The sequence below is a fragment of the Sesamum indicum genome, unplaced genomic scaffold, assembly GCF_000512975.1.
Source record: "Sesamum indicum cultivar Zhongzhi No. 13 unplaced genomic scaffold, S_indicum_v1.0 scaffold00166, whole genome shotgun sequence".
Taxonomy (NCBI): Eukaryota; Viridiplantae; Streptophyta; class Magnoliopsida; order Lamiales; family Pedaliaceae; genus Sesamum; species Sesamum indicum.
Window position 1 is genome coordinate 243,247 of NW_011628070.1, and position 12,040 is coordinate 255,286.

Consider the following 12,040-nt stretch of genomic DNA (forward strand, 5'->3'; position numbering starts at 1 on the left):
AAATATAAAATTTTAAAAACTTCTTACTTATGCTAATTATACAAAATAGATTAGTTTAGTTAGCAAAGATGTGTAAACATACAAATTAAATTATGTAAATATTTATACATAACTTGCTAATTTACATATTTTAATAAAGTATAAAACATATAAAAATATTCAGTATTTCATGGAATTTTTCATTACTATACAGAAGATTATCTTACAAATGTTTTTTGTTCTGAATTAATTCAATAACAAAAATGTTTAATAATATAAATATATATGTAATTGAAAAGGTATTTTTCTAAAAATAATATTAAGATACTGCTATAGCAATTTAAATTATTATTTTGTTAATTATGTAAAATAAAATAGAAGAACAAGTAGTATTATATCTCAATGTGTACAACAACATAAAAAATAGTAAATCATTTATTAATCATAACTTTAGTAAATATATATGTTAAATTATCAGATTACTTTATAGAATTCAAAAAATAAGATATTCATTGAACGCAATTCTGATATATTTTACATTATAGTATTAAATATGTATGTATTTAGGGATAATTAGACTGCCTTTTCTTTCAGTTTGATATAATTTATACATAGACTTTATGTGATTTGACAAATTACATCTAGTACTTCTGATTTTATTTTCATCTAACAAATAGTTCTTCCTGTTAGTCAAAATTCATCAATGTGTTGATATTAGCAAAACAAAATTGAATGAAAATCTAGATATACCTTTGATTGACTTAGTACTGAGGTATTGTAGGTGAAATATTTTTTTTCTACTTAAACTGCTCTTATACATCTTCACGCACGCTAATGCATGTGAGAAGGTATATCCTCACCCTTATAAAGGTTATTTTGCTAGGAAATATTTGTTTGACCTGCAATAAGTAGTAAGTCATTCGCGGATAAATATAGTTTTCCATTCTAATATCTTTTACTAATATATAACAAAATTTTATGAATTTTGACTAATAGAGGGATTAAATTATTGAATGAAAATAAAAGATATTATTACTGAATGTAATTTTTCAAACTATAGACAGTTTATGTACAATTACATCAAATTTTAATGAAGGATTGTATAATCATTCCATTTATATAAAATGTCTGTAAAACTAAAAATATATAAGTATTAAAAAAAAGAGAAAACTTGCAGATAGAAACATATGTGGAAGGCGTGATTAGAGTTTGTTGATTGGCTCTGCTTTTGATCTTGATCGACAGCGTTTCCAGTTCGAAGTTACTTACATGGGTAATAAATTGAAGACACTTAACATTTTGAATGTCAGCCATATGATTTTATGAACATTTCAGATTGTTATATGATTGTAGTTTAGCCATTTAAAGAGGATATCAAGTAACAATCCTAATGATGACAAATAGAGCGTGCACAGGTAATTCATGATAATTCCAAATGTATGCAGTAAATGAGCTTTGAAGGCCTTTCTTTACATCATTGGTCTTATTAAATTTCTGTACTATGATTAAGAATTTGCACGCCGGCCCTCTCCCTGATAAAGAAAGTGATGACATTTTACTGTTCTTTAAGCTTTATGAGCCTGAGAATGGAGAGTTAAGATATTTTTCTTCTTCCCTTGTTTCCCATGAGGTTCTATGTGGAGAAAATATATATAGAAAGGATAGACACGAGTACTTCCCTGAAAAGTAAAGATAAAAGAAAGGTATTGGTCTTTAATCTATTCTCATTTCATACCAGATATGCTGCAAGACTTTTTGTCAAGAGCTATGACAAGCCATCAGATATTCTAGAGAAGTTAAATCAACTTGCAGGCTATGCTATTGATGAAGACATAGAACTCTTCCAGATTTTTTCCAATATAAACATGGAAGAGATAGTATTTGCTTATTTCTACATCCTGGTAACAATCCTAATAGATTGTTGTTAGCTGCAACTTAAAATGAAACCCACATGCAACTGTTTTCATTAAATGACGCTATTATTGCATCTGCCAAATATCATGGAGATGAACATAACTCATGTTACATGCAATTTCTTTACAAGGACTTAAAAATTGCTATGCATATGGAATACAATGCACATATCCATTTTAAATGGTGAAGATATCTTTCATAAAATGCACATATACTGTTTAAATGTTGAAGATATCTTTCACAAAATGCCCAAATATATTTTAAATGGTGAAGATATCTTGTGTTTTTTGCTTCTCAGGAGATAAAGTCTGAGCCCACAGTCATGTGTGTACATTGACACGGGACTTACATTTACCTCTAACCAGGTATATGAAATTACAAGCACAAGTATCTTGTTAGGACAAAGATTATATTTTGATAACTTTTCAGTTTCTTTTATTGCAGCTAGACAATGGGGACATTGTCTGGTATCAAAAGTCACGGCCTATTCAAACAAGGAAGCTATTTCGTTGCCCGGATATTCCATCTTTCCTTGAATACTAGCATAGCCTTCAAGTACATTTTCATAAATATTGTGTTCATATTAATTAGTAATATTTATCTATGTGCATTTGCATCTTAGGTAGAATCACTATATTGTAGTTACAAGATATATGTTTCATGTATCATATTTCATTCTTATGTTGCTCGTGTTGCTGGACTGTGGGAATATCTTTTCCTAAAGTATCAAACATAATCCATATTGGTCTAACTTGGACCTTTTCATCATATAGTTCATTTTGATAGCTCATTAATGTTTTTCGAAATTGCCTCTTGCACAACTAGCAGTTCTTCATATTTGAGCTTTTCTTTAATGTAAACACATCAGTCAGAGATGTCCAATCCTATTCTTCTGTTCCCCCTGGTTGCTTGTTGTTGAATTGCATATCGAGGAAGACAAAGAAGGCAAAAACAATTTTGGAGGAAGAGGAGTTCTTCATTTCTGTAGACTGTCTCTGTAAATTTTTTGTTACAATAAAAACGATGACTCTCCTAACTTATATATATACCGTCCACGTAAGCTAACTGCCAATGTAACAAACTAACGATATGGGCAATGAGCTGGCCCAATGACAATTCGAGTAAATCACAAGGCAGGCCACACATGTAATAGAACAAACAAAATAAAAAAGACGTTTTTCCTAAATGCGATTTAATTAAAATGTCTCATCCAGAATCCAAAATGCCCATGTCTGCGTCTACTTCCTCAAGCTACTGTTGTTGCTGGTTTAGCTGTTGTTGCTGCTCAGATTGCTGCTGCAAATGGAGATGATCAACTTCAACACTTGTTTTGTAGGAATATTTAAGTATGTGGGGTGTTTCCTAGTTATTCTCTAACCTTGAACCAAAAAATCTTTTGAAGGAGGTTTCATTTGATGAGACTGAAAACCATGTACAAGTTTCAACTTTATTGCAATGTTTTGGTTATTCAAATTTAGAGAAATATGAAATCTCTCGTAGTTTCCTCCCTCCGTACCTAGACATGAAAGAGCATGCAAGTCAAGCTGACTTCTTTCTCAACCTTCCTCCCTCCAAAGCTAAATATGGGAGAGCATGCACATCATGCTCACTACTTTTTCAGTTTCCTCCCTCCGGAGTTAGATGCGAATGAGCATGTACGTCACACTTACACCATCTAGACCTAGACACGGATTACGATGCAAGACAAGCTCACTTTTTTCTAACCTTCCTCCCCCTGAACTTAGATGCGGATGAGCATGCACGTCACACTTACTCCATGTCTTCCTCCCTCCAAACCTAGATGTGGATGAGCATTTACGACAAGCTCAGGTTCCTCCCTCCAGACCTAGATGCGGATAAGCATTTACGTCAAGCTCACTTCATGTCTTTCTCTCTCCCGACGTAGATGCGGATGCGCATTTATGTCAAAACTCACTTTATACGTTCCTCCATTTGGACCTAGGTGCAGATGAGCATGCACGTACATACTTCCTTCTAACCTTGAGAGTATATCTCTAATAGATGTTGTTCTTGTTATTCTTTCAAATAGTTACTTCTCACTCAAATTCTCTTCTATAAGTTCCCTTTGTAGTGTAATATCAATAGTTATTTATAATTTTTTATACTTCATATAGTAGCTTTGCATTGAAAACCATATCTCTAGCTGTCTCGAGTTTAGGCTTATCCAATATCTCGCGCCTAGAAAATGAATTGTTATGTTTTTACTTGAATTATATACTTAAAAATAGCAATAAGACAGCTAACACAAATGAGACTCATATTTGCCACATTGGATCATGCTATTGCAACCCATTTATTTTGATGAACAAATTTCTTAAGATGAACAACCCATTTATTTTGCACTGCCATATTAGACATTTGCATTCTTCCTTGCTCTCGAACTTATCTTTTATTTTTCTATACGTGTTTCTCCTCCTTGAGATAGTTCCTTTTATCACATGCTCAGTGATGTGCTGCATATTGACTATTGTATAAGCTACCTAAAGATAGCGTAGTTAAATTACTTTCCTAGCCCATATTATTTGTTTCATAAAAACGTTTTACCTATTGAAGTATTTGGATATCTGATGCAATTATTCGCTTATGATTATATAAAATATAAAACATGTACAATGTCTCTCCAAGAAAGCATGATTCATTGTGGAGTATAATGTTATATTATCCAATGATGTTGTTGGATTTTTTAGTCCATGCCCCCCCCCCCAACTTGGATGGCAGCCCACTTGCTGCCTGGCCCATTACCTAGCCCAACACTTCTTCTACTTAACCGTAAATTACTACTTAACCCTATTCTTCCACTATTCAGCCAATGCCTCATCCTCTCCCTCCATTCTATCTCTGGTTTTGTTCCTCTCAAATTTTCCATGCTCTTGAAAATCTCTCATCATTTCACATCTTTCTATCTTTGTTCTCTCTGTGTTCGATCTGTGTATATATATATTGGTCTTCTATGGTTTTAAAGAGATAGAACAACAACAAAACTAAAACCCTTTTTCGTGAAATACTTTATCAAACAAACTTCTTAGTGGAATTTTGAGTGATTCTAAATGAAGCCTAACTGGTCTCTTTGTGGATCTTTGTGTCTTGGTGGCTTTGTGGGTTTTTTGCAACCATGAGGGGTGCCGGCCGCTGGTGGCGCTTGGGCATTCGGTTGCCAGATCTGGCTCCTGAGCCGGTTACTTTACTGCTTTGCATATTACTATTTTTCTATTATTCATTCTTTATTCATTGATTTGAAATTATTGTATAAGGGTTTTCAAATCCACCATTATCTCAGTAGTTATTGCTTTATTTGTGTTCATCACTTTGTGGATAAATTCCCAACAGATCTCATAATATTATCTTTCATGATTCTTTTAAATTCCTCGCTCTTTCTATTTCTCCCTCTCTTGCTCCTTGTTTCTCGTTATCTTAGTGTGATGCCTATGTTTGTGTGTTTTGTTGCTCTTCGACTTCTCTTTTATTTTCTCTCTTTGCATTTCTCCTCCTCCAAAATGGTCCCTTTTATCATATAGTCGATGTTGTGCCTCATATTGACAATTGTATACGTTAATTGCCTGAACAAAGCATAATTAATTACTTTCTTAACCCGTATTATTTGTTTCACGACAAAAGGTTTTACCTATTGAAGTATTTTGGTATTCGATGCTATTATTTGCTTAAAAATATACAAAATATAAAATTTGTACATTGTCACCTCGAGAAACAATCAATCATATCGGAGTATAATATTATCGAGTGATCTCATCATATTATCTTCCACGACTCTTTAAAATTTTTGCTCTTTCTCTTGCACCTGGTCTTGATTCCCATTATCTTAGTGTGCATGTGCATGTGCACACCTGGACACTTTTAGTTACTCAATGTACCCCATTTATAACATCTATTTCCTTTCAGTGACCCCAAAATAATGATTCAAAATCTAAAAGTATTCTTTTTCCCCGTAACTACCTTCTTGTTAAGGCAATAATGTGATGCTTCTAAATTTCATCTAATATATCCTGACCTTTTTTGGTTTGTAATTCTGCAGGTTATCCACTTTCGCTCCTTGGAAAGGCCGAAAAAGGATGAATTTTGTTTACAACTGTGAGTTCAATAAAAGACAGACTTTTAATTCTAGAGTGTAATTTCCTATGTTATGATTGGTAATATTGATCCAATTAACGCTGCTATTCAAATTTAACTAATTGTGAAGGTCAAAGCTTGATTCATATGATGAAGTTGTTAAGAGAGTAGCGAACCAACTCGGAGTCGATGATCTGTCCAAACTACGGCTTACATCACACAATATCTACTCTCAACGACCAAAAGCTCATCCTATAAGATATCGAGGAGTAGAAAACTTGTTAGAGATGCTGCTGCATCACGATCAAGTACGGATTCATACAACTCTAAGACAGGGTTCATTTGATGAGGGTGTGAAACTAACAAAGCATTACTTTCTTGTTCAGCATTCTGATATTCTGTACTTTGAAGTAGTGGATATACCTCTGCCACAATTGCAAGAGTTGAGAATCCTCAAACTAGCTTTCAGCTATGCAGCAAATTCTGAAGTGAGTATTCATTCATAATTGGACTTTATGCTCCTATACAAGTGCATACATATATAGTTAGCAAACATTAAATATCTTATTTGTTTTTACATATATAGCTGGAAACTCACAATATTAGGCTGGCAAAAGAAAGCACTGTGGGTGATGTGCTTGAGCATCTCAAGGAGAAGGTAATATAGCAGACAAGTTATTACCGGGAGTGTGCATGTGTGTGTTCTTAGAATTCTAAGATTTTTCGCATAACATAATGTTATTTGATTTTTAACTTTTGCAATGTTTACGTTAAACAGGTGAAACTTTCTCGTCCAAAACAAAGCTCAGGTTGTTGGAAGTATTAGCGCACAAGATCTATAAGGTCCTGAATTATTGCATCTTCTTTTTGCAATAATACCAAAATAGTATTCTTCTAAACTTTTACTTAATAATCCAACTTAAATAGTTAAATTCAATTTATTTTACATTGAAAAATCTGGTATGGGTTGACTACACACAAATTGGACGTGTCGGAGATATGCACTTTGACTTGGAAGTTGAGTTTTAGTACTTGCTAGGTTTTTGTATTTTGCCCATGTGGTCTTCACTTAGTAAATTGTATATTGTGTTTTCACATGGATGTTAGAAATTCCTTACGTCTAGCCTTCTATGCTTATTTTTTTAAGTTGTTGAACTTTACGAGCAATAAATGACAATCGTTGGACTTTACGAGCAGAGGAGGTCTATTTCTATCTCTATACATATGTGTGTCTATGTATATAAATGCTTTCATTTTTCAGGTGATACACATAACAAAAAATATCTTGCTAATTGCTTTCCATGTTAATATTGTGTCTTTGATAGGCTACGACACTTTTTCCTTTAAAATTGGCTTCCCCTTATGTTCATCTTTAATATTAACAATTTCTCCACTTTTATAATTTCTCATTACAGATTCCAGAGGAAGAGAAATTTCCTGGCCCAAGTAAATTTTTGATTCGTGTGTGTCACTTCATGCATGAGGATGCTCAAAACCAGACGGTAGTATTTTCAGTTCGTTACTTCATAGTTTTCCTCAGACATTTGTACTCGTTCTACCTCTCTATTTCAACTGCAAGTGCATCTGTTTCATTTTCTTCCTTTTAAATTTTATATATTCATTTTGCTTTCGGCAGCCAATTAAAACTCTTGGCGAGCTATTTTTATCGATGATCAATGATGGTGAAACTTTGTCTCTTATCAAGGTTCGTGTGCAGAACAACTTGCAAGTACGAGATGAGGAATTTTTTAAGGTATTCCAGCCCGAGCCTAATTGTTACAATCACTTTAAATGATGATGATGGTATGATACTTATGTGGTTAGGCATGCTACTACTTCTACTTTCTGCTTGAATCTTCTCGATTTTATGCAGTGGAGATTTGCTTTTGTGTAGCATAGTCAAGCCGAATACTAGGAGGACTCAGATACTTTGTTCGACCATTTCTAGGTCTCACTCACTCTCTCACACAGACACACTCTGTGACAATATTTATTTGCAGATGCGCTTAAATTTCATAATATGTTTTGACTCTATAGAGAAGCAGTATTTGTGTTTCTTGGGAGCAATATCTTGGACTGGAACACGTTAACAATACCCCTAGAAGGCTCCTGCAGCATTTCATGTAATCTATACCTTGTTTTATTTTCATTTTTTTTTAATAAATTTGATGTTGTTGCTCGGTGTTGATAATCTAGCCGAAAGTTTTGTAGAAAACCTAACACTATGTTTGGTTTCATTTTTAACTTGTTCTGATGTATTTTGTAGAGATATAGAGAGAAAAACAAAGATAAATAAGTATGTGTTAGAGATAGTGTGTATGTTTGGATTTATTTTTAGAGATAATATAAAATAAGTATGGTATATTGGCTTATTTTGACAAAAAGCAAATGAGGCACTATTTCAAAATATCTCAAAAAATCATCAAAACTTTCAAAACAAATCAAGGCAAACATTGTCCATGTTTCGGCCCATGTCGGAGATGAAGCAAAATTGAAATCAAATCTTATGTAAAAATTTCATTTCATGCTACATGTCCTTTTATTTATCTACTGAACAAATAAGTTGATTGCTATATTTTGAGCCTTGACCCTTACGTGCAAAAAGAAAAATTAATATGGCATGCTATAGAACACAAGACGTACCTTGGTTGCTCTAAAAACAAAACTAAGGCATGCAACATACTAAGTTTATGAATTCATGACATATATTTGTTTTATATCTGCAATTGCAGTGATATGTTTGTGTTTTCTATAAGAATAGTTCTAACTAACATCTGCAATGACCTCATCTCTTCAGTATCGTACCTCACATAACAAGCCTTTGAGGATATATAATTAGGAGTGTGGCCGCCAGTGGGGTCCTTACATATCCAGATCATGAAATATCATAATTAAAATATAGGGAAAAATGCAAGCAACCCCTTATGATATCGCAAATGAGCAAATTACCGCCTTATGAAAAAATAAATAGTGAGTTGACTCGCCATAATTTTTTCTAGTACACCTGTTTGTGTCTTTTGTTGTAAGGGAGTAGTACTCCTTGTTTAATGTTGCTCTATTTGTAAGGGAGTAGTGCTCCTTGTTTATGGCTTTGTTAGAAATTCTAGGGACGTATCTCTCCCGACTGTAACTATTTTGTGCATTTTAATATAGAAGGACTGGGTACTCCGAAAAGCTCCCCCAAGCTCTAGGTGCTTTTTGCTAAAAAAAAAATAGTGATTTACCTCCCTGTAATTTTTAAAATACAACAATTTACCTCCTTATGTTTTTCAAAATGAAGCAATTTACCTCCCTATATAAGGAAGTAAATTGCTTCATTTTAAAAAGTATAGGGGGATAAATTGCTATAGTTTTTTTCATAGAGGGTAATGTGCTCATTTTCAATATCAGAGAGGGTGAATTGCATTCACCCTTAAAACATTTGTCAATGTTGAGAGTGTAATATACATAGAATGGACAGTGACGATCGTATTCTAGATTCGTTGTATGAGTTGTATATAGTACTTGTAATTGTTAATTATACTTGGCTTCATGTGCATTACTGTTGGGAGATTGTCTATATTTTTAATTGTATATATTGAAATATATATACATAGGGAAAAAGATCCTAATAGTCCTTTATTTATGCCTTAAAATCATTTTGGTCCTTTAACTTTGACAATATTAGTGTTAGTCCTATAGCTTTCCCTTTTGCTTAGATTCGGTCCTTCAGCCAATTTTATTACCCTTTTGCCCATCTTTGGTAATAAAGCCTAATAGTACATTTTAATGCTCTAAAAATGGCCCAACATGCTTCCGAAATAAATTAAGACCCCATAAATTCGTACCTTGCTTTGACCGCTTTGTTTCTGGGTTTTTCAAGTCCTCGGTTTTACGGACTTCCTCCAACCATACTACAGCAGCAGATCGTTCGCAAGCACTTGCCTCCTTCAGTAACAAAACAGCACAGCCCTATTTCATTTCCTACCTCAGGGCGTAAAAGGGACTCCAATACAGGGACTTAATAGAATTTTGGACAAACCGGTTGAACAGAAGTCTTACTTTTATTGAAGAAATATATAGAATATTACAAAGATATTATTCCTCCGTTGCAGGAGACAACTATTTAGCCTCTCATAGTGTAGAGGACTTGACTTGTTGGGAAACCCACATAAACTAAAAGATTAAAACTGTACAAAAGATTAAAAGAACTTAGTATTCAAATGCTTTGCAGAGTAGGAGAAGTTTTCTGATGCTATCTTCTGCTTCATTGTATCTTTATTTATAGGTGTCCGCGGACTTCAAATTCGGACTCCAAACTTGTTTTTGTGATGATGTCATTGCATTTGTCATCTCCTCGTGATTCCCAGTTGTTGGCCATAATGGTTTGTCGGTCACATGCTTTCCAGTTGGCTTTCCAGCTTTGCTGACTCTTGAACTTTGTCGTTTTCTGCCGGCAGTCTTATCCTTGCCTTTTTATATTTTTTGATTTTTACTTCTTTTTTGTAAAAATTTTCTTTTTCCCTTATCCTAGTCTGGTTCGGGTTTATTTTGTGTGACACGAATTTTTGTCCCGAACAAGGGCTTTTCTTATTTTTCACAGCAAGGGCATAAATAATTATGCCATTGCCCAGCATGCAACATGTTGCACGTCTTCAACCTAGTTGCTTCAGTCGCAGGCAGCTTATTTTCCCAGATTAACATCCTCTTCTTTTAAAATAAGCTTTTTGCAAACTTAGTGCTCTTTTCTATCATGGAGTTTAACAGGAACGATCTATTCATTTTGTTTGAGAAAATCTTGAATGGATACTTAACTTTGTCCATCTCTGTGAGACAGACCCATAATCCCCAAGCTTTCCTAGTAGAGATACTATCTTCATCAATTGCTGATACATGGGGAGCTTCTCCTGAGGCAGATTTGATCTTGTTGAAAGCTACTATGTCTGGCCTCTGCAGCTTCACAAAATGGAATGCTGCATGAGACCCCTTTCCTGCAATTTATTGAGCTACTTATACAAATTTTAACTCCAGAACATCGCCTCTCTTTAAGTGGGGTGTTTTTTTGCCATGAATAAAAAAATGGCCCACTAATCCACTCCGGAAGTTTAGATATCTCCGGAAGGCTTGGGGACATAGTATGAACTGAAGCTAGAGCTCCAAAATCATACCATTCCCGGATATCTTCTGGTTTCGGTCCCTCTAACATCCAGACCCTATTATATTTTTTGGATATTTCGACAACAGTCTTTCCTGGGTTCACTCATTTGCGAGAAATTAATTTTTTCCATATTCGCTGATATTCCTTCCAAGCAGAAGAAGATGTCAATTCGTTAGTATTAGCCTTAGAGGTGCCTGTCATTGGCCTAAGGCTAATCTCTTCCTCCTTAACCCCAGAGGTGCTGGGTTGACTTGAAACCACATGAGTTTGCACTTCCTGTGACTTAGCCAGAGTCCGGTGATGGCCTTGTGCAATCGGTACTTGAATCAGATGCTACAGGTGTAGAGCCCTATACTCTAGAGGAATGTTTTGGGTCATGCTCCAAATGCTCCCTCATTTCGTGAGTCATCCACGAAGGTGACGCCTTGCGAATTGGTTCTCGTAAATAGTTCCATAGTGAGGTGGATGCTATTAACGAACTCCTTATTGCGACCTGAACAGTGTCTAAATCAGCTCTTTGATTATGTCCGGCAACTTAGGCATTAACCGCTAGCTGTTCGAACTTTCTGTCAAGCTCCTCGAGGTTTTCCCGTAGGTGCTTGAGTTTCAACATGATGGAGTTTGCTTCAACTGCCTCCATCTCTCATCAGGAAATCTGCAAGAATATTTTAATAAGATTTAATAACGACAATATTATAACAATAATATTGGCATTCATCTTGCCATCTCTATTTTTTATGCTTATTTACTTTTTAAGAAAGCCTTAACATTAGTATTATCAACTTTTAAAGTAAATTCTTTAGCAAGTAAAAATAAAGGCCATTTCTTAAAAGCCTTCCAAACCGCAAAGAATTCTTTCTCGTTAATATGCAAAACTATTCTGAGAACAACCCTCCTGTGTATCTACAAGGTTCTTTCCCAATA

At 34.3% G+C, this 12,040-nt stretch overlaps 1 pseudogene; it reads left to right on the forward strand.

Moving 5' to 3' along the window:
* The first annotated feature begins 1,480 nt into the window (after nucleotides 1-1,480).
* Nucleotides 1,481-10,939, forward strand: LOC105179563 (annotated as a pseudogene).
* The last annotated feature ends 1,101 nt before the right edge of the window (nucleotides 10,940-12,040 follow it).